Raw genomic sequence first — 20,309 nt, 5'->3', positions numbered from 1 at the left:
TGATCAGAAGCTTCATCATTCCTTGAGCTTGATCGTGAAGACTTTCTGAAGCCTTTCTTCTTGGTAAATTTTTGGAACTTCTTCACAAGCATAGCAGGTTCCTTTCCAATGTCTTCAGGATCATCAGAACTGCTGTCAGATTCTTCTTCAGATGAGGAGACAACTTTTTCCTTCAAGGCACGAGTTCGCCCATAGTTTGGACCGTAGATATCTCTTTTCTCAGAAAGCTGAAACTCATGTGTGTTGAGCCTCTCAATTATGTCAGATGGATCGAGTGTCTTGAAATCAGGACGTTCTTGAATCATCAGGGCTAGGGTGTCAAACGAGCTGTCAAGTGATCTCAGTAGTGTCTTGACGACTTCATGCTTGGTGATCTTAGTGGCACCTAGGGCTTGAAGCTCATTTGTGATGTCAGTGAGTCGATCAAACGTGAGCTGGACATTCTCATTGTCATTTCGCTTGAAGCGGTTGAAGAGGTTGCGAAGGACACTGATTCTCTGATCTCTCTGGGTTGAGACGCCTTCGTTGACCTTGGAGAGCCAGTCCCAGACCAGCTTAGATGTTTCCAAAGCACTCACACGGCCATACTGTCCTTTGGTCAGATGACCACAGATGATGTTCTTGGCAGTAGAATCCAGTTGAACGAACTTCTTGACATCAGCAGCAGTGACACCTTCTCTAGCCTTTGGAACGCCGTTCTTGACGACATACCATAGGTCGACGTCAATGGCTTCAAGATGCATGCGCATCTTATTCTTCCAGTAGGGATATTCAGTTCCATCGAAGATGGGGCACGCAACGGAGACTTTAATTATCCCTGTAGTCGACATAGCTAAAACTCCAGGTGGTTAAACCGAATCACACAGAACAAGGGAGCACCTTGCTCTAATACCAATTGAAAGTGCGTTATATCGACTAGAGGGGGGTGAATAGGCGATTTTTATGAAAGTCTTCAAAACATGGAAGTTATGAAGACAAACAGTAGAAATAAACCTATTACCCTGCAGCGGAAGGTAGACTACACTAGGCAAGCCATAGTCAAGTATTCAATAGAGTGTAAGCACAATGACAAATAGCTGCAATGTAGTAAGGATCAGGTAAGAAGATATTATGAAGCCAAACAGAACAAGCAGTCACTCAGTGAAGATAAAAGATAGTGCAATCATACAATGACTTCACAAGGAGTAACAGTACGTAAAGAGAAGGGAAGGATGAAACCAGTGACTCGTTGAAGACAATGATTTGTTGGACCAGTTCCAGTTGCTGTGACAACTGTACGTCTGGTTAGGGCGGCTAGGTATTTAAACCTGAGGACACACAGTCCCGGACACCCAGTCCTGAACACGCAGCTCAGGACACCCAGTCCTCACCGTATTCCCCTTGAGCTAAGGTCACACAGACCTCGCCCAATCACTCTGGTAAGTCTTCAAGGTAGACTCCCAAACCTTCACAGACTTCGTTCACCGGCAATCCACAATGTCTCTTGGATGCTCAGAACGTGACGCCTAACTGGCTGGAGGATGCACAGTCCTCAAGTGTAATAAGTCTTCAGATCACACAGACAAGAAGACCTAAGTGATGCCTAATTCTCTTTGGCTCTGGGTGGTTAGGGCTTTATCCTCGCAAGGAATTCTCTCTCAAAGGCTTCGAGGTGGGTTGCTCTCAAACGACAAAAGCCGTACTCTAAATCTGAGCAGCCAACCGTTTATGGTTGTAGGGGGTGGGCTATTTATAGCCACTAGGCAACCCGACCTGATTTGTCCGAAATGACCCTGGGTCACTAAGGAACTGACACGTGTTCCAACCGTCAGATTTCAAACTCACACAGCAACTTCACTTGGGCTACAAGCAAAGCTGACTTGTCCGACTCTGGACAAGATTCGCTCTCATAGTCTTCACTCGAAGACATAGGTTTTGTTTAAGCATCACTTCAGTCATTCTGACTGGTTCTCTTGGACCCCACTTAACAGTACGGTGGTTCCTATGACTCAACACAGAAGAAAAAGAACTACGAAAGATCTAAGTCTTCGAGCTCCATAGGCTTCATGCGGTGTCTTCTCTTGTCATAGTCTTCAATGTGAATATCTTCATATACCACCTTTGACATCAATGTCTTCATACATTTTTAGGGGTCATCTCTGGTAGGAAAACTGAATCAATGAGGGACTTCTACCTGTGTTATCCTGCAATTCTCACAAACACATTAGTCCCTCAACTAGGTTTGTCTTCAATACTCCAAAACCAACTAGGGGTGGCACTAGATGCACTTACACATTCCCATAGCCATTCCGAGATATATTGCCATGCAACTTTTCACCATTTCGTTTATCATGACACATTCATCATTGTCATATTGCTTAGCATGATCATGTAGTTGACATAGTATTTGTGGCAAAGCCACCATTCATAATCTGTTCATACATGTCACTCTTGGTTCATTGCATATCCCAGTACACAGCCGGAGGCATTCATATATAGTCATATCTTGTTGTAAGTATCGAGTTGTAATTCTTGAGTTGCAATTAATTAGAAGTGTGATGACCATCAATCATAGAGCATTGTCCTAAAAAAAGAGAAAGGCCGAAAAAAGGGACAATGCTACTATCCTTTTTCCACACTTGTGCTTCAAAGTAGCACCATAATCTTCATGATAGAGAGTCTTTTGTTTTGTCACTTTCGTATACTAGTGGGACTTTTTCGTTATAGAACTTGGCTTGTATATTCCAACAACGGGCCTCCTCAAGTGCCCTAGGTCTTCGTGAGCAAGAAAGTTGGATGCACACCCACTTAGTTTCTTTTGTTGAGCTTTCATACATTTATAGCTCTAGTGCATCCGTTGCATGGCAATCCCTACTCCTTGCATTAACATCAATCGATGGGCATCTCCATAGCCCATTGATTATCCTCGTTGATGTGAGACTTTCTCCTTTTTGTCTTCTCCACATAACCCCCATCATCATATTCTATTCCACCCGTAGTGCTATATCCATGGCTCGTGCTCATATATTGCGTGAAAGTTTATAGGTTTGAGATTACTAAATTATGAAGCAATTGCTTGGCTTGTCATCGGGGTTGTGCATGATGAGAGCATTCTTGTGTGACAAAAATGGAGCATGACTAAACTATATGATTTTGTAGGGATGAACTTTCTTTGGCCATGTTATTTTGAGAGGACATAATTTCTTAGTTAGTATGCTTGAAGTATTATTATTTTTATGTCAATTTGAACTTTTATCTTGAATCTTTAGGATCTGAATATTCAGACCACAATTAAGGAGAATTACATTAAAATTATGCCAAGTAGCACTCCGTATCAAAAATTCTGTTTTTATCATTTACCTACTCGAGGACGAGCAGGAATTAAGCTTGGGGATGCTTGATACGTCTCCAATGTATCTATAATTTTTTATTGTTCCATGCTATATTTTCTACTGTTTTGGACATTATTGGGCTTTATTATCCACTTTTATATTATTTTTGGGACTAACCTATTAACCAGAGGCCCAACCCAAAATTGCTGTTTTTTGCCTATTTTAGGGTTTCGAAGAAAAGGAATATCAAACGGGGTCCAAACGGAATGAAACCTTCGGGAACGTGATTTTCTCACCGAACATGATCCAGGAGACTTGGACCCTGTGTCAAGAAACAAAGGAGGAGGCCATGAGGTAGGGGGCGCGCCTACCCCACAGGCGCGCCCTCCACCCTCGTGGGCCCTCTGTTGCTCCACTGACGTACTCGTTCCTCCTATATATACCTACGTACCCCCAAACGATCAGATACAGAGCCAAAACCCTAATTCCACTGCCGCAACTTTCTGTATCCACAAGATCCCATCTTGGGGCCTGTTCCGGAGCTCCGTCGGAGGGGGTATCCATCACGGAGGGCTTCTACATCATCACCATAGCCCCTCCGATGAAGTGTGAGTAGTTCACCTCAGACCTACAGGTCCATAGTTATTAGCTAGATGGCTTCTTCTCTCTTTTTGGATCTCAATACAATGTTCTCCCCCTCTCTTGTGGAGAACTATTCGACATAATCTTCTTTTTGCGGTGTGTTTGTTGAGATCGATGAATTGTGGGTTTATGATCAAGTCTATCTATGAACAATATTTGAATCTTCTCTGAATTCTTTTATGTATGATTGGTTATCTTTGCAAGTCTCTTCGAATTATCAATTTGGTTTGGCCTACTAGATTGATCTTTCTTGCAATGGGGGAAGTGTTTAGCTTTGGGTTCAATCTTGCGGTGTCCTTTCCTAATGACAGTAGGGGCAGCAAGGCACGTATTGTATTGTTGCCATCGAGGATAACAAGATGGGGTTTTCATCATATTGCATGAGTTTATCAATCTACATCATGTCATCTTGCTTAAGGTGTTACTCTGTTTTCATTAACTTAATACTCTAGATGCATGCTGGAGAGCGGTCGATGAGTGGAGTAATAGTAGTAGATGCAGGCAGGAGTCGGTCTACTTGTCTCGGACATGATGCCTATATACATGATCATACCTAGATATTCTCATAACTATGCTCAATTCTGTCAATTGCTCAACAGTAATTCGTTCACCCACCGTAAAATACTTATGCTCTTGAGAGAAGCCACTAGTGAAACCTATGGCCCCCGGGTCTATCTTCATCATATTAATCTTTTAATACTTAGTTATTTCCTTTGCTCTTTACTTTGCTTTTATTTTACTTTGCATATTTATCATAAAAATACCAAAAATATTATCTTATCATATCTATCATATCTCACTCTCGTAAGTGGCTGTGTAGGGATTGACAACCCCTTATCGTGTTGGTTGCGAGGATTTATTTGTTGTGTGCAGGTACGAGGGACTCGCACGTAGCCTCCTACTGGATTGATACCTTGGTTCTCAAAAACTGAGGGAAATAATTATGCTACTTTACTGCATCATCCCTTCCTCTTCAGGGAAAACCAACGCAGTGCTCAAGAGGTAGCATCGGACATGGTTTAGTTGATATGGATCACGTGATCATTTAGATGACTAGAGGGATGTCAATCTAAGTGGGAGTTCTTAAGTAATATGATTAAATGAACTTTAATTTATCCTGAACTTAGTCTTGGTAGTATTTGCAAATTATGGGGTAGATCAATAGCTCACATTATAGCTCCCCGTTTAATTTTGATATGTTCCTAGAAAAAAATAAGTTGAAAGATGATAGTAGCAATGATGCGACTGGATCCATGATCTGAGGATTATCCTCATTGCTACACAGAAGAATTATGTCCTCGATGCACCGCTAGGTGACTGACCTATTGCAGGTGCAGATGCAGATGTTATGAACATTTGGCAAGCTCGATATGATGACTACTTGATAGTTTAGTGCACCATGCTTTACGGCTTAAAACCGGGACTTAAAAAATGTTTTGAACGCCACAGAGAATATAAGATGTTCCAAGAGGTGAAATTGGTATTTCAGACTCATGCCTGAGTCGATAGGTATGAGACCTCTGACAAGTATTTTGCCTACAAGATGGAGGAGAATAGCTCAACCAGTGAGCATGTGCTCAGAATGTCTGAGTACTACAATTGCTTGAATCAAGTGGGAGTTAATCTTCCACATAACATAACGATTGACAGAGTTCTCTAGTCACTATCACCAAGTTACTGGAACTTCGTGATGAACTATAATATGCAAGGGATGACGAAAACAATTCTCGAGCTCTTCGCAATGCTGAAACCGGCGAAGGTAGAAATCAAGAAAAGCACCAAGTGTTGATGGTTGACAAGACCACTAGTTTCAAGTAAAAGGGCAATGGAAAGAAAGGAAACTTCAAGAAGAATGGCAAGCAAGTTGCCACTCCCATGAAAGCTAGACCCAAGTCTGAAACTGAGTGCTTCTACTGCAAAGGAAATGGTCACTGGAAGCGGAACTACCCCAAATACTTGGCGGATAAGAAGGATGGCAAAGTCAACAAAAGTATATATGATATACATGAAGGAAATATGCCCTAGAGGCAATAATAAAGTTGTTATTTGTATTTCCTTATATCATGGTAAATGTTTATTATTCATGCTAGAATTGTATTAACTAGAAACTTAGGACATGTGTGGATACATAGACAAACAGAGTGTCCCTACTATGCCTCTACTTGACTAGCTCGTTAATCAAAGATGGTTAAGTTTCCTAGCCATAGACATGTGTTGTCATTTAATGAACGGGATCACATCATTAGATAATGATGTGATGGACAAGACCCATCTGTTAGCTTAGCATAATGATTGTTTAGTTTTTTCTGCTATTGCTTTCTTCATGACTTATACATGTTCCTCGGACTATGAGATTATGCAACTCCCGAATACCGGAGGAACACATTGTGTGCTATCAAATGTGACCACGTAAGTGGGTGATTATAAAGATGCTCTATAGGTGTCTCCGATGGTGCTTGTTGAGTTGGCAGAGATAAAGATTAGGATTTGTCACTCTGTGTTTCAGAGAGGTATCTCTGGGCCCTCTCGGTAATGCACATCACTATGAACCTTGCAAGCAATGTGTCTAATGAGTTAGCCACGGGATGATGCATTACGGAATGAGTAAAGAGACTTGCCGGTGACGATATTGAACTAGGTATGATGATACCGACGATCGAATCTCGGGCAATTAACATACCGATGACGAAGGGAACAACATATGTTGTTATACGGTTTGACCGATAAAGATCTTCATAGAATATGTAGGAGCCAATATGAGCATCCATGTTCTGCTATTGGTTATTGATCGGAGATATGTCTCGGTCATGTCTACATAGTTCTCGAACCCATAAGGTCCGCACGATTAACTTTCGATGACGATTTGTATTATGAGTTTTGTGTTTTGATGAACCGAAGTTTGTTTGGAGTCCCGGATGAGATCACGTACATGACGAGGAGTCTCGAAATGGTTGAGATATAAAGATTGATATATTGGAAGGTTATGTTTGGACACCAGAATGGTTTCGGATAGGTTCGGGCATTTTCCAGAGTACCAGGGGGGGTTACCGGAACCCCTCGGGGGGTTAATGGGCCTTCATGGGCCCTAGTGGAAGAGAGGAGGCGGCGGCCAGGTGGAGACGCACGCCCCCCAAGCCCTATCCGAATTGGGTTAGGGTTAGGAGGCCCTTTCCTTCTCTCCTTCTCCTCTTTCCCCCCTTCTCCTTGTAGGAATAAGAAAGGGGGGCGGATCCTACTTGGACCGAGAGTCCAAGTAGGACTCCCCCTTGGCGTGCCACACCTATGGCCGGCCTCCTCTCCTCCCCCCTTTATATACGTGGGGAGGGGGCACCCCAAATACAGAAAAATTGATCTTTTAGCCGTGTCCGGTGCCCCCCTCCACAGTTACTCACCTCGGTCATATCTTTGTAGTGCTTAGGTGAAGCCCTGAATCGGTAACTTCATCATCATCGTCACCACGCCGTCGTGCTGACGGAACTCTCCCTCGGCCTCAACAGGATCAAGAGTTCGAGGGACGTCATCGAGCTGAACGTGTGCTGATCGCAGAGGTGCCGTGCGTTGGGTACTTGGATCGGTTGGATCACGAAGACGTTCGACTACATCAACTGCGTTACTAAACGCTTCCGCTTTCGGTCTACAAGGGTACATAGACACACTCTCCCCTCTCATTGCTATGCATCTCCTAGATAGATCTTGCCTGATCATATGCATTTTTTGAAATACGGCGTTCCCCAACAGTGGTATCCGAGCCAGGTCTATGCATAGATGTTATATGCACGAGTAGAACACAAAGAGTTGTGGGCGATAATAGTCATACTGCTTACCAGCAATGTCTTACTTTGATTCGGCGGTATTGTTGGATGAAGCGGCCCAGACCGACATTACATGACCGTGTTCATGAGACTGGTTCTACCAACGTGCTTCGCACACAGGTGGCTAGTGGGTGTCTGTTTCTCCAGCTTTAGTTGAATCGAGTTTGACTACGCCCGGTCCTTGTTGAAGGTTAAAATAGCACACTTGACGAAAAATCATAGTGGTTTTGATGCGTAGGTAAGAACGGTTCTTGCTAGAAGCTTGTAGCATTGATACGTCTCCAACGTATCTATAATTTTTTATTGTTCCATTGGATGTTTTATATGCATTTGTATGCTATTTTATATGATTTTTGGGACTAACCTATTAACCTAGAGCCCAGTGCCAGTTTCTGTTTTTCCTTGTTTTAGAGTATCGCGGAAAAGGAAAATCAAACAGAGTCCAATTGACCTGAAACTTCACGGAACTTATTTTTGGACCAGAAGAAGCCCACGGGGTATCGGAGATGGACCATGAGAGTCCCGGGCTGCCCACGAGGGTGGAGGGCGCGCCCCCTGCCTCGTGGACAGCCCGGAGATCCACCGACGTACTTCTTCCTCCTATATATACCCATATACCCTAAAAACTTCGAGGAACACAATAGATCGGGAGTTCCGTTGCCAGAAGCCTCCGTAGCCACCGAAAACCAATCTAGACCCGTTTCGGCACCCTGCCGGAGGGGGGGAATCCCTCTCCGTGGCCATCTTCATCATCCCGGCGCTCTCCATGACGAGGAGGGAGTAGTCCACCCTCGGGGCTGAGGGTATGTACTAGTAGCTATGTGTTTGATCTCACTCTCTCTCGTGTTCTTGAGGTGGTAAGATCTTGATGTATCGCGAGCTTTGCTATTATAGTTGGATCTTATGATGTTTCTCCCCCTCTACTCTCTTGTAATGGATTGAGTTTTCCCTTTAAAGTTATCTTATCGGATTGAGTCTTTAAGGATTTGAGAACACTTGATGTATGTCTTGTGTGGGATACCCGTGGTGACAATGGGGTATTCTATTGATCCACTTGATGTATGTTTTGGTGATCAACTTGCGGGTTCCGCCCATGAACCTATGCATAGGGGTTGGCACACGTTTTCGTCTTGACTCTCTAGTAGAAACTTTGGGGCACTCTTTGAAGTACTTTGTGTTGGTTTGAATAGATGAATCTGAGATTGTGTGATGCATATCGTATAATCATACCCACAGATACTTGAGGTGACATTGGAGTATCTAGGTGACATTAGGGTTTTGGTTGATTTGTGTCTTAAGGTGTTATTCTAGTACGAACTCTATGATAGATTGAACGGAAAGAATACTTCATGTTATTTTACTATGGACTCTTGAATGGATCGATCAGAAAGGATAACTTTGAGGTGGTTTCGTACCCTACCATAATCTCTTCGTTTGCTCTCCGCTATTAGTGACTTTGGAGTGACTCTTTATTGCATGTTGAGGGATAGTTATATGATCCAATTATGTTATTATTGTTGAGGGAACTTTCACTAGTGAAAGTACGAACCCTAGGCCTTGTTTCAACGCATTGCAATACCGTTTACACTCACTTTTATCATTAGTTTCCTTGCTGTTTTTATATTTTCAGATTACAAAAACCTATATCTACCATCCATATTGCACTTGTAGCACCATCTCTTCGCCAAACTAGTGCACCTATACAATTTACCATTGTATTGGGTGTGTTGGGGACACAAGAGACTCTTTGTTATTTGGTTGCAGGGTTGCTTGAGAGAGACCATCTTCATCCTACGCCTCCCACGGATTGATAAACCTTAGGTCATCCACTTGAGGGAAATTTGCTACTGTCCTACAAACCTCTGCACTTGGAGGCCCAACAACGTCTACAAGAAGAAGGTTGTGTAGTAGACATCAAGCAGCCACGTAAAACTTGCAACAACAAAGTAGAGGACGTCTAACTTGTTTTTGCAGGGCATATTGTGATGTGATATTGTCAAGACGTGATGATATAAATTCTTGTATGAGATGATCATGTTTTGTAACAGTTATCGGCAACTAGTAGGAGTTGTATGGTTGTCGTTTTATTGTATGAAATGCAATCGTCATGTAATTGCTTTAGTTTATCACTAAGCGGTAGCGATAGTCGTAGAAGCAATAGTTGGCGAGACAACAATGATGCGACGATGGAGATCAAGGTGTCAAGCCGGTGGCGATGGTGATCATGACGGTGCTTTGGAGATGGAGATCAAAGGCACAAGATGATGATGGCCATATCATATCACTTATTTTGATTGCATGTGATGTTTATCCTTTATGCATCATATTTTGCTTAGTACGTCGGTAGCATTATAAGATGATCTCTCACTAAATTTCAAGGTATAAGTGTTCTCCCTGAGTATGCACCGTTGCTACAGTTCATCGTGCCGAGACACCATGTGATGATCGGGTGTGATAAGCTCTACGTTCGCATACAATGGGTGCAAGCCAGGTTTGCACACGCAGAATACTCGGGTTAAACCTGACGAGCCTAGCATATGCAGATATGGCCTCGGAACACTGAGACCGAAAGGTCAAACGTGAATCATATAGTAGATATGATCAACATAGTGATGTTCCCCATTGAAAACTTCTCCATCTCACGTGATGATCGGACAAGGTTTAGTTGATATAGATCATGTGACATTTAGATGACTAGAGAGATGTCTATCTAAGTGGGTGTTCTTAAGTAATATGATTAATTTAACTTTAATTTTTCATGAACTTAGTACCTGATAGTATTTTGCATGTCTATGTTGTTGTAGATAAATGGCCCGTGCTACTGTTCCTTTGAATTTTAATGCGTTCCTAGAGAAAGATAAGTTGAAAGATGATGGTAGCAACTACACGGACTGGGTCCGTAACTTGAGGATTATCCTCATTACTGCACAGAAGAATTACATCCTGGAAGCACCGCTAGTTGCAAAGCCCGCTGCAGGAGCAACACCAGATGTTATGAACATCTGGCAAAGCAAGGTTGACGAGTACTCGATAGTTCAGTGTGCCATGCTTTACGGCTTAGAATCGGGACTTCAATGACATTTTGAACGTCATGGAGCATATGAGGTGTTCCAGGAGTTGAAGTTAATATTTCAAGCAAATGCCTGAATTGAGAGATATGAAGTCTCCAATAAGTTCTATAGCTGCAAGATGGAGGAGAATAGTTCTGTCAGTGAACATATACTCAGAATGTCTGGGTACCACAACCACTTGACTCAACTGGGAGTTAATCTTCCTAATGATAGTGTCATTGACAGAGTTCTTCAATCACTACCACCAAGCTACAAAAGCTTCGCGATGAACTATAATATGCAAGGGATGGATAAGACAATTCTTGAGCTCTTATCAATGCTAAAAGTTGCGGAGGTAGAAATCAAGAAGGAGCATCAAGTGTTGATGGTCAACAAGACCACTAATTTAAAGAAAAAGGGCAAAGGGAAGAAGGGGAACTTCAAGAAGAACGGCAAACAAGTTGCTGCTCAAGTGAAGAAGCCCAAGTCTGGACCTAAGCCTGAACTGAGTGCTTCTACTGCAAAGGGACTGGTCACTGGAAGCGGAACTGCCCCAAGTATTTGGCAGACAAGAAGGATGGCAAAGTGAAAGGTATATTTGATATACATGTTATTGATGTGTACCTTACTAAAGCTCACAGTAGCGCCTAGGTATTTGATACTGGAATTGTTGCTCACATTTGCAACTCGAAACAGGGGCTACAGATTAAGCGAAGATTGGCTAAGGACGAGGTGACGATGCGCGTGGGAAATGGTTCCAAAGTCTATGTGATCACGGTTGGCACGCTACCTCTACATCTACCTTCGAGACTAATTTTAGACCTAAATAATTGTTATTTGGTGCCAGCGTTAAGCATGAACATTATATCTGGATCTTGTTTGATGCGAGACGATTACTCATTTAAATCAGAGAATAATGGTTGTTCTATTTATATGAGTAATATCTTTTATGGTCATGCACCCTTAATGAGTGGTCTATTTTTATTGAATCTCGATAGTAGTGATACAAATATTCATAGTATTGAAGCCAAAAGATATAAGTTTAATAATGATAGTGTGTGGCACTGCCGTTAAGGTCATGTTGGTGTAAAGCGCATGAAGAAACACCATGCTGATGGGCTTTTGGAATCACTTCATGCTTGCGAACCATGCCTCATGGGCAATATGACTAAGGCTCCATTCTTCAGAACAATGGAGTGAGCAACGGACTTATTGGAAATAATACATACTAATGTATGCGGTTCGATGAGTGTTGGTGCTTGTGGTGGGTATCGTTATTTTCTGACGTTCACGGATGATTTGAGCAGATATGTGTATATCTACTTGATGAAACATAAGTCTGAAACATTTGAAAAGTTCAAAGAATTTCAGAGTGAAGTGGAAAATCATCGTAACAAGAAAATTAAGTTTCAACGATCTGATCGTGGAGGTGAATATTTGAGTTATGAGTTTGGTCTTCATTTGAAACAATGCGGAATAGTTTCGCAACTCACACCACCTAGAACACCACAACGTAATGGTGTGTCCGAACGTCGTAACCGCACTTTATTAGATATGGTGCGATCTATGATGTCTCTTCCTGATTTACCGCTATCGTTTTGGGGTTATGCTTTAGAAATGGCTGCATTCACGTTAAATAGGGCACCATCGAAATCCGTTGAGACGACACCATATGAACTGTGGTTTGGCAAGATACCCAAGTTGTCATTTCTCAAAGTTTGGGGTTGTGATGCTTATGTGAAAAAGCTTCAACCTGATAAGCTCGAACCCAAATCGGGGAAATGTGTCTTCATAGGATACCCAAAGGAGATTGTTGGGTACACCTTCTATCACAGATCCGAAGACAAGATATTCGTTGCTAAGAATGGATCCTTTCTAGAAAAGGAGTTTCTCTCGAAAGAAGTGTGGGAGGAAAGTAGAACTTGATGAGGTAATTGTACCTTCTCCCTTATTGGAAAGTAGTTCATCACAGAAATCAGTTCCAGTGATTCCTACACCAATTAGTGAGGAAGCTAATGATAATGATCATGAAACTTCAGACCAAGTTACTACTGAACCTCGTAGGTCAACCAGAGCAAGATTCACACCAGAGTGTTATGGTAATCATGTTCTGGAAGTCATGTTACTTGACCATGACGAACCTACGAACTATGAGGAAGCGATGATGAGCCCAGATTCTGTGAAATGGCTTGAGGCCATGAAATCTGAGATGGGGTCCATGTATGAGAACAAAGTATGGACTTTGGTTGACTTGCCCGATGATCGGCAAGCAATAGAGAATAAATGGATCTTCAAGAAGAAGACTGTGATGCTGACGGTAATGTTACTGTCTAAAAAGCTTGACTTGTTGTGAAAGGTTTTCGACAAGTTCAAGGAGTTGACTATGATGAGACCTTCTCACCCGTAGTGATGCTTAAGTCTGTCCGAATCATGTTAGCAATTGCCGCATTTTATGATTATGAAATTTGGCAAATGGATGTCAAAACTACATTCCTTAATGGATATCTCAAAAAAGAGTTGTATATGATGCAACCAGAAGGTTTTGTCGATCCTAAAGGTGCTAACAAAGTGTGCAAGCTCCAGCGATCCATTTATGGACTGGTGCAAGCCTGTCGGAGTTGGAATATACGCTTTGATAGTGTGATCAAAGCATTTGGTTTTATACAGACTTTTGGAGAAGCCTGTATTTAGAAGAAAGTGAGTGGGAGCTCCATAGAATTTCTGATATTATATGTGGATGACATATTGTTGATCGGAAATGATACTGAATTTCTGAATAGCATAAAAGGATACTTGAATAAGAATTTTTCAATGAAAGACCTCGGTGAAGCTGCTTATATATTGGGCATCAAGATCTATAGAGATATATCAAGACGCTTAATTGGACTTTCACAAAGCACATACCTTGATAAAGTTTTGAAGAAGTTCAAAATGGACCAGTCAAAGAAAGGGTTCTAGCCTCTGTTACAAGGTGTGAAGTTGAGTCAGACTCAATGCCCAACCAGTGCAGAAGATAGAGAGAAAATGAAAGTCATTCTCTATGCCTCAGCCATAGGTTCTATCAGGTATGTAATGTTGTGTACCAGACCTGATGTGTGCCTTGCTATTAGTTTAGCAGGGAGGTACCAAAGTAATCCAGGAGTGGATCACTGGACAGCGGTCAAGAATATCCTACAATACCTGAAAAGTGTTGGGTTCTACGGTAGGGTGCGTTGACTGCAAATTAAAATTTTCCTACATGCAAAACAACCAAGAACATGCTACAGGAGATGGACCACAAATCGTTACCACTAGACGTGCAGTGCCGTGTGGCAGAAGAAGAGTCGGGGTAGCACGTCCGCATGCATGGATCGTCTCCTCCTCATCCGATCTCCCTCGAACAGCCGGTCGTCGGTTACCACGTACAGGTTCGACAGGGCGGCGCAAGTGCACCGCCTCTAACGGTATCCGCGCGTGCAGGAGGAACGTCGTGCGGTGGACTGCTAGGTCGATCACACAACCGGCAGCGAGTGGAGGTGTCCATTCGCAACACATGCAAACCTTAGTGACAGCGGCGAAGCGATCAATCCCTTGAGTATGCGGCACATCCACTTTATATAGGCATCCATGGAGAGCTCAACACTTGGGCCTCACACGGACCCTAAAGCCCATTAGTCTACTCAGCCAGAATCCGAACACAGCTCGGATCACATCTGACCAGTGTCCTCAGATCCGACATCGTAGGTTCCTTCCCTTAAGCGCGCGACCCCTTAGGTTCAAGCCAGCTTGGTCGCAGTTCGGATCACCTCCGAACTGCATGGTTGGTAGCGGCCCCTATCAAGGCATGCTGAACACCAAGCAGACTATGAAGCTGGTTAGGCGAACCTGTACATCATACTTCCATTCCTTTTGCCACACGATATATGTTGTCTGGCTCAAGACGAGTCTGTCATCCTTGTGCTAGCCCAACCTCCTTCTATTTCCAGTGATGCCGACCATAAACCAGATTATCTCATAATCCCTGTCGCATGGCCATGCTTATCCTGGTCAGATCACACAAGGGGCCTAGAGTATATCTCTCCTGATCGGAGGGGCAAATCCCATCTTGCTCGGCCATGTCTCGCAACATGGGTCTGGACAAGCCCGAAACCTACCTTTGTAACTACCCAGTCACGGAGTAGCGTTTGGTTGGCCCAAAGCAAGTTTGTCACCATCTCGAGTACATGCGCCAGCTTCGGTCTTAGGACATAGAACGTATGTTGTACTAGAGACTTGCAGATGACATATCGTTGCGTCTCATAGTTGGGTCTGTCCGACTCGGACCTTATCTCAACTCGGATCTGACTACGTCGAATCCGACTAGATCCTTCCGAGTCCATATTATCCGGTTAGCATCCAATGCTCCATGGCTAGTGAGACCAAGCCATCGACCGTGTCATATGCTAATCTAGTCGGCCGCGTGTCCACACAGCCCTTTCGACTAGGGACCTTTTAGGACAGTCATCATATAATGCATAGTCCCACAAACAAGTCATGTACTTGCTGATACACATCATTGATAATCTCCAAGGACTATATTTATTCATAAACACATAGGAAACATCATCATACATGATCGCCTCTAGGGCATATCTCCAACAAGAAGGACTAAGGATATGTTTCCCGTTTATGGAGGTGACAAAGATCTCTTCATAAACGGTTACATCAATGCAAGCTTTGACACTAATCCGGATGACTCTAAGTCACAAACTGGATACGTATTTTTATTGAGTGGTGGAGCTGTCAGTTGGTGTAGTTCTAAGCAGAGCATCCTGGCGGGATGTACGTGTGAAGTGGAGTACATGGCTGCTTCGGAAGCAGCAAACGAAGGAGTCTGGATGAAGGAGTTCATATCCATTCTATGTGTAATACCTAGTGCATCGGGTCCAATGAAAATCTTTTGTGACAATACTGGTGGAATTGCCTTGGCAAAGGAATCCATATTTCACAAGAGAACCAAGCACATCAAGAGACGCTTCAATTCCATCCGCGATCAAGTCAAGGAGGGAGACATAGAGATTTGCAAGATACATACGGATCTGAATGTTGCAGACCCGTTGACTAAGCCTCTCTCACGAGCAAAACATGATCAACACCAAGACTCCATGGGTGTTAGAATCATTACTGTGTAATCTACATTATTGACTCTAGTGCAAGTGGGAGACCGAAGGAAATATGCCCTATAGGCAATAATAAAGTTGTTATTTATATTTCCTTATATCATGATAATGTTTATTATTCATGCTAGAATTGTATATTAACCGGAAACTTAGTACATGTGTGGATACATAGACAAACAGAGTGTCCCTAGTATGCCTCTACTTGACTAGCTCGTTAATCAAAGATGATTAAGTTTCATAACCATAGACATGTGTTGTCATTTGATGAACGAGATCACATCATTAGAGAATGATGTGATGGACAAGACCCATCCGTTAGCTTAGCATAACGATCGTTTAGTTTTTTCTGCTATTGCTTTCTTCATGACTTATACATGTTCCTCAGACTATGAGATTATGCAACTCCCGAATACCGGAGGAACACCTTGTGTGCTATCAAACGTCACAACGTAACTGGGTGATTATAAAGATCCTCCAGAGGTGTCTCCGATGGTGCTTGTTGAGTTAGCATAGATCAAGATTAGGATTTGTCACTCTGTGTTTCAAAAAGGTATCTCTGGGCCCTCTCGGTAATGCACATCACTATGAGTCTTGCAAGCACTGTGTCTAATGAGTTAGCCACGGGATGATGCATTACGGAACGAGTAAAGAGACTTGCCGGTCACGATATTGAACTAGGTATGATGATACCGACGATCGAATCTCAGGCAAGTAACATACCGATGACAAAGGGAACAACGTATGTTGTTATGCGGTTTGACCGAGAAAGATCTTCGTAGAATATGTAGGAGCTAATACGAGCATCTTGGTTCCACTATTGGTTATTGACCGGAGATGAGTCTCGGTCATGTCTACATAGTTCTCGAACCCGTAGGGTCCGCACGCTTAACGTTCGATGACGATTTGTATTATGAGTTTCATGTTTTGATGAACCGAAGTTTGTTTGGAGTCCCAGATGAGATCATGGACATGACGAGGAGTCTCGAAATGGTCGAGACATAAATATTGATATATTGAAGGTTATGTTTGGACACCGGAATGGTTTCGGATAGGTTCGGGCATTTTCCGAAGTACCGGGGGATTACCGGAACCCCCCGGGGGGTTAATGGGCCTTCATGGGCCCTAGTGGAAGAGATGACGCGGCGGCCAGGTGGGCGCCCCCCCTTTCTTTCTCTCCTTCTCCTCTTCCCCCCTTCTCCTTGTAGGAATAGGAAAGGCGGGGGGCGGATCCTACTTGGACCGGGAGTCCAATTAGGACTCCCCCCCTTGTGCACCACCTATGGCCGGCCTCCTCTCCTCCCCCCTTTATATACATGGGAGGGGGCACCCCAAAGACACACAATTTGATCTTTTAGCCGTGTGCGGTGCCCCCCTCCACAGTTACACACCTCGGTCATATCGTTGTAGTGCTTAGGCGAAGCCCTGCATCGGTAACTTCATCATCACCATCACCACGCCGTCGTGCTGATGGAACTCTCCCTCGGCCTCCACTAGATCAAGAGTTCGAGGGACGTCATCGAGTTGAACGTGTTCTTATCACGGTGGTGCCGTGTGTTTGGTACTTGGATCGGTTGGATTGCGAAGACATTCGACTACATCAACCGCGTTACTAAACGCTTCCGCTTTCGGTCTACAAGGGTACGTAGACACACTCTCCCCTCTCATTGATATGCATATCCTAGATAGATCTTGCGTGATCATAGGTAAATTTTTTGAAATATTGCATTCCACAACAATACATGTTATTGATGTGTACTTTACTAGTGTTCATAAGTAGCCCCTGGGTTTTTGATACCGGTTTAGTTTCTATGATTAGTAACTCGAAACGGGAGTTACAAAATGAATAGAGACTAGTTGAGGGCGAGGTGATGATGTGTGTTGGAAATGATTCCAAGGTTGATAAGATCACAATCACATACTCCCTCTACCTTCGGGATTAGTATTGGAACTAAACAAAGGTTATTTCATGTTTACATTGAGCATGAATATGATTGGATCATGTTTATTGTGATACGGTTATTCATTTAAGTCAGAGAATAATTGTTGTTCAGTTTACATGAATAAAACCTTCTATGGTCTTACATCCAATGTAAATGGTTTACTGAATCTCGATCGCAGTGATACACATAATATTGATGCCAAAAGATGCAACGTTGATAATGATAGTGCAACATACTAGTCGAACTGCCGTTTAGGTCATATTGGTGTAAAGCGCATGAAGAAACTCCATGCGGATGGACTTTTGGAATCACTTGATTATGAATCATTTGATGCTTGCAAACCATGCCTCATGGGAAAGATGACTAAGACTCAGTTCTCCAAAACAATGGAGCGAGCCACTGACTTATTGGAAATAATACATACCGATGTATGCGGTCCAATGAGTGTTGAGGCTCGCAGCGGGTATCATTATTTTCTGACCTTCACAGATGATTTGAGCAGATATGGGTATATCTACTTAATGAAACATAAGTCTGAAACATTTGAAAAGTTCAAAGAATTTTAGAGTGAAGTGGAAAATCATCGTAACAAGAAAATAAAGTTTCTACGATCTGATCGCGGCGACGAATATTTGAGTTACAAGTTTGGTCTTCATTCGAAACAATGTGGAATAGTTTCACAACTCATGCCACCTGGAACACCACAGCATAATGGTGTGTCCGAACATCATAACTGTACTTTATTAGATATGGTGCGATCTATGATGTCTCTTACTGATTTACCACTATCGTTTTGGGGTTGTGCATTAGAGACAGCTGCATTCATGTTAAAAACGGCACCATCTAAATCCGTTGAGACGACACCGTGGTTTAGCAAGAAACCTAACCCGTCATTTATTAAAGTTTGGGACTGCGATGCTTATGTGAAAAAAGCTTCAACCTGATAAGCTCGAAGCCAAATCAGAGAAATGCGTCTTCATAGGATACCCAAAGGAAACTATTGGGTAAACCTTCTATCACAGATCCGAAGGCAAGATATTCGTTGCTACAAATGGATCCTTTCTAGAGAAGTAGTTTCTCTCGAAAGAAGTGAGTGGGAGGATAGTAGAACTTGATGAGCTAATTGTACCTTCTCCCGAATTGGAAAGTAGTTCATCGTCACAGAAATCAATTCCAGTGATTCCTACACCAATTAGTGAGGAAGCTAATGATGATGATCATGAAGCTTCAGATCAAGTTACTACCGAACCTCATAGGTCAATCAGAGCACGATCTGCACCAGAGTGGTATGGTAATCATGTTCTAGAAGTCATGTACTAGACCATGACGAACCTATGAACTATGAGGAAGCGATGATGAGCCTAGATTCCGCGAAATGGCTTGAGGCCATGAAATGTGAGATAGAATCCATGTATGAGAACAAAGTGTGGACTTTGGTGGACTTTCCAATAATCGGCAAGACATTGAGAATAAATGGATCTTCAAGATCGACTTGTCGAAAATGGTTTATGACAAGTTCAAGGTGTTGACTACGATGAGATTATCTCACTCGTATCAATGCTTAAAGTCTGTCAGAATCATGTTAGCAATTGCCACATTTTATGAAATCTGACAAATGGATGTCAAAACTGCATTCCTTAATGGATTTATTAAAGAAGAGTTGTATATGATACAACCAGAAGGTTTTGTCAATCCTAAAGGTGCTAACAAAATGTGCAAGCTCCAGCGATCCATCTATGGACTGGTGCAAGCATCTCGGAGTTGGAATATGCGCTTTGATGAGTTGATCAAAGCATGTAGTTTTATACAGACTTGTGGTGAAGCCTGTATTTACAAGAAATTGAGTAGGAACACCACAACCTTTCTGATAAGTATATGTGAATGACATATTGTTGATTAGAAATGATGTAGAATTTTCTGGAAAGCATAAAGGAGTGTTTGAAAGGAGTTTTTTCAAAGAAAGACCTCGGTGAAGCTGCTTACATATTTTGCATCAAGATCTATAGATATAGATCAAGACGCTTGATAAGATTTTTCAATGAGTACATATCTTGACAAGATTTTGATGTAGTTCAGAATGGAACATTCAAAGAAGGAGTTCTTGCCTGTATTGCAAGGTGTAAAGTTGAGTAAGACTCAAAAACATGACCATGACATAAAATAGAAAGAGAATGAAAGTCATTCCCTATGCCTCAGCCATAGGTTCTATAAAGTATGCTATGTTGTGTACCAAACCTATTGTGTACCTTGCCATGAGTTTGGCAAGGGGGTATGATATTGATCCAGGAGTGGATCACTGGACAGCGGTCAAAATTATCCTTATAAGACTAAGGAGATATTTCTCGGTTATGGAGGTGATAAAGAGTTCGTCATAAAGAGTTACGTCGATGCAAGCTTTTACACCGATCCGGATGAC

Source organism: Triticum dicoccoides, chromosome 3A, assembly GCF_002162155.2.
Source record: "Triticum dicoccoides isolate Atlit2015 ecotype Zavitan chromosome 3A, WEW_v2.0, whole genome shotgun sequence".
Taxonomy (NCBI): domain Eukaryota; kingdom Viridiplantae; phylum Streptophyta; class Magnoliopsida; order Poales; family Poaceae; genus Triticum; species Triticum dicoccoides.
This window is presented reverse-complemented; position numbering follows the sequence as displayed.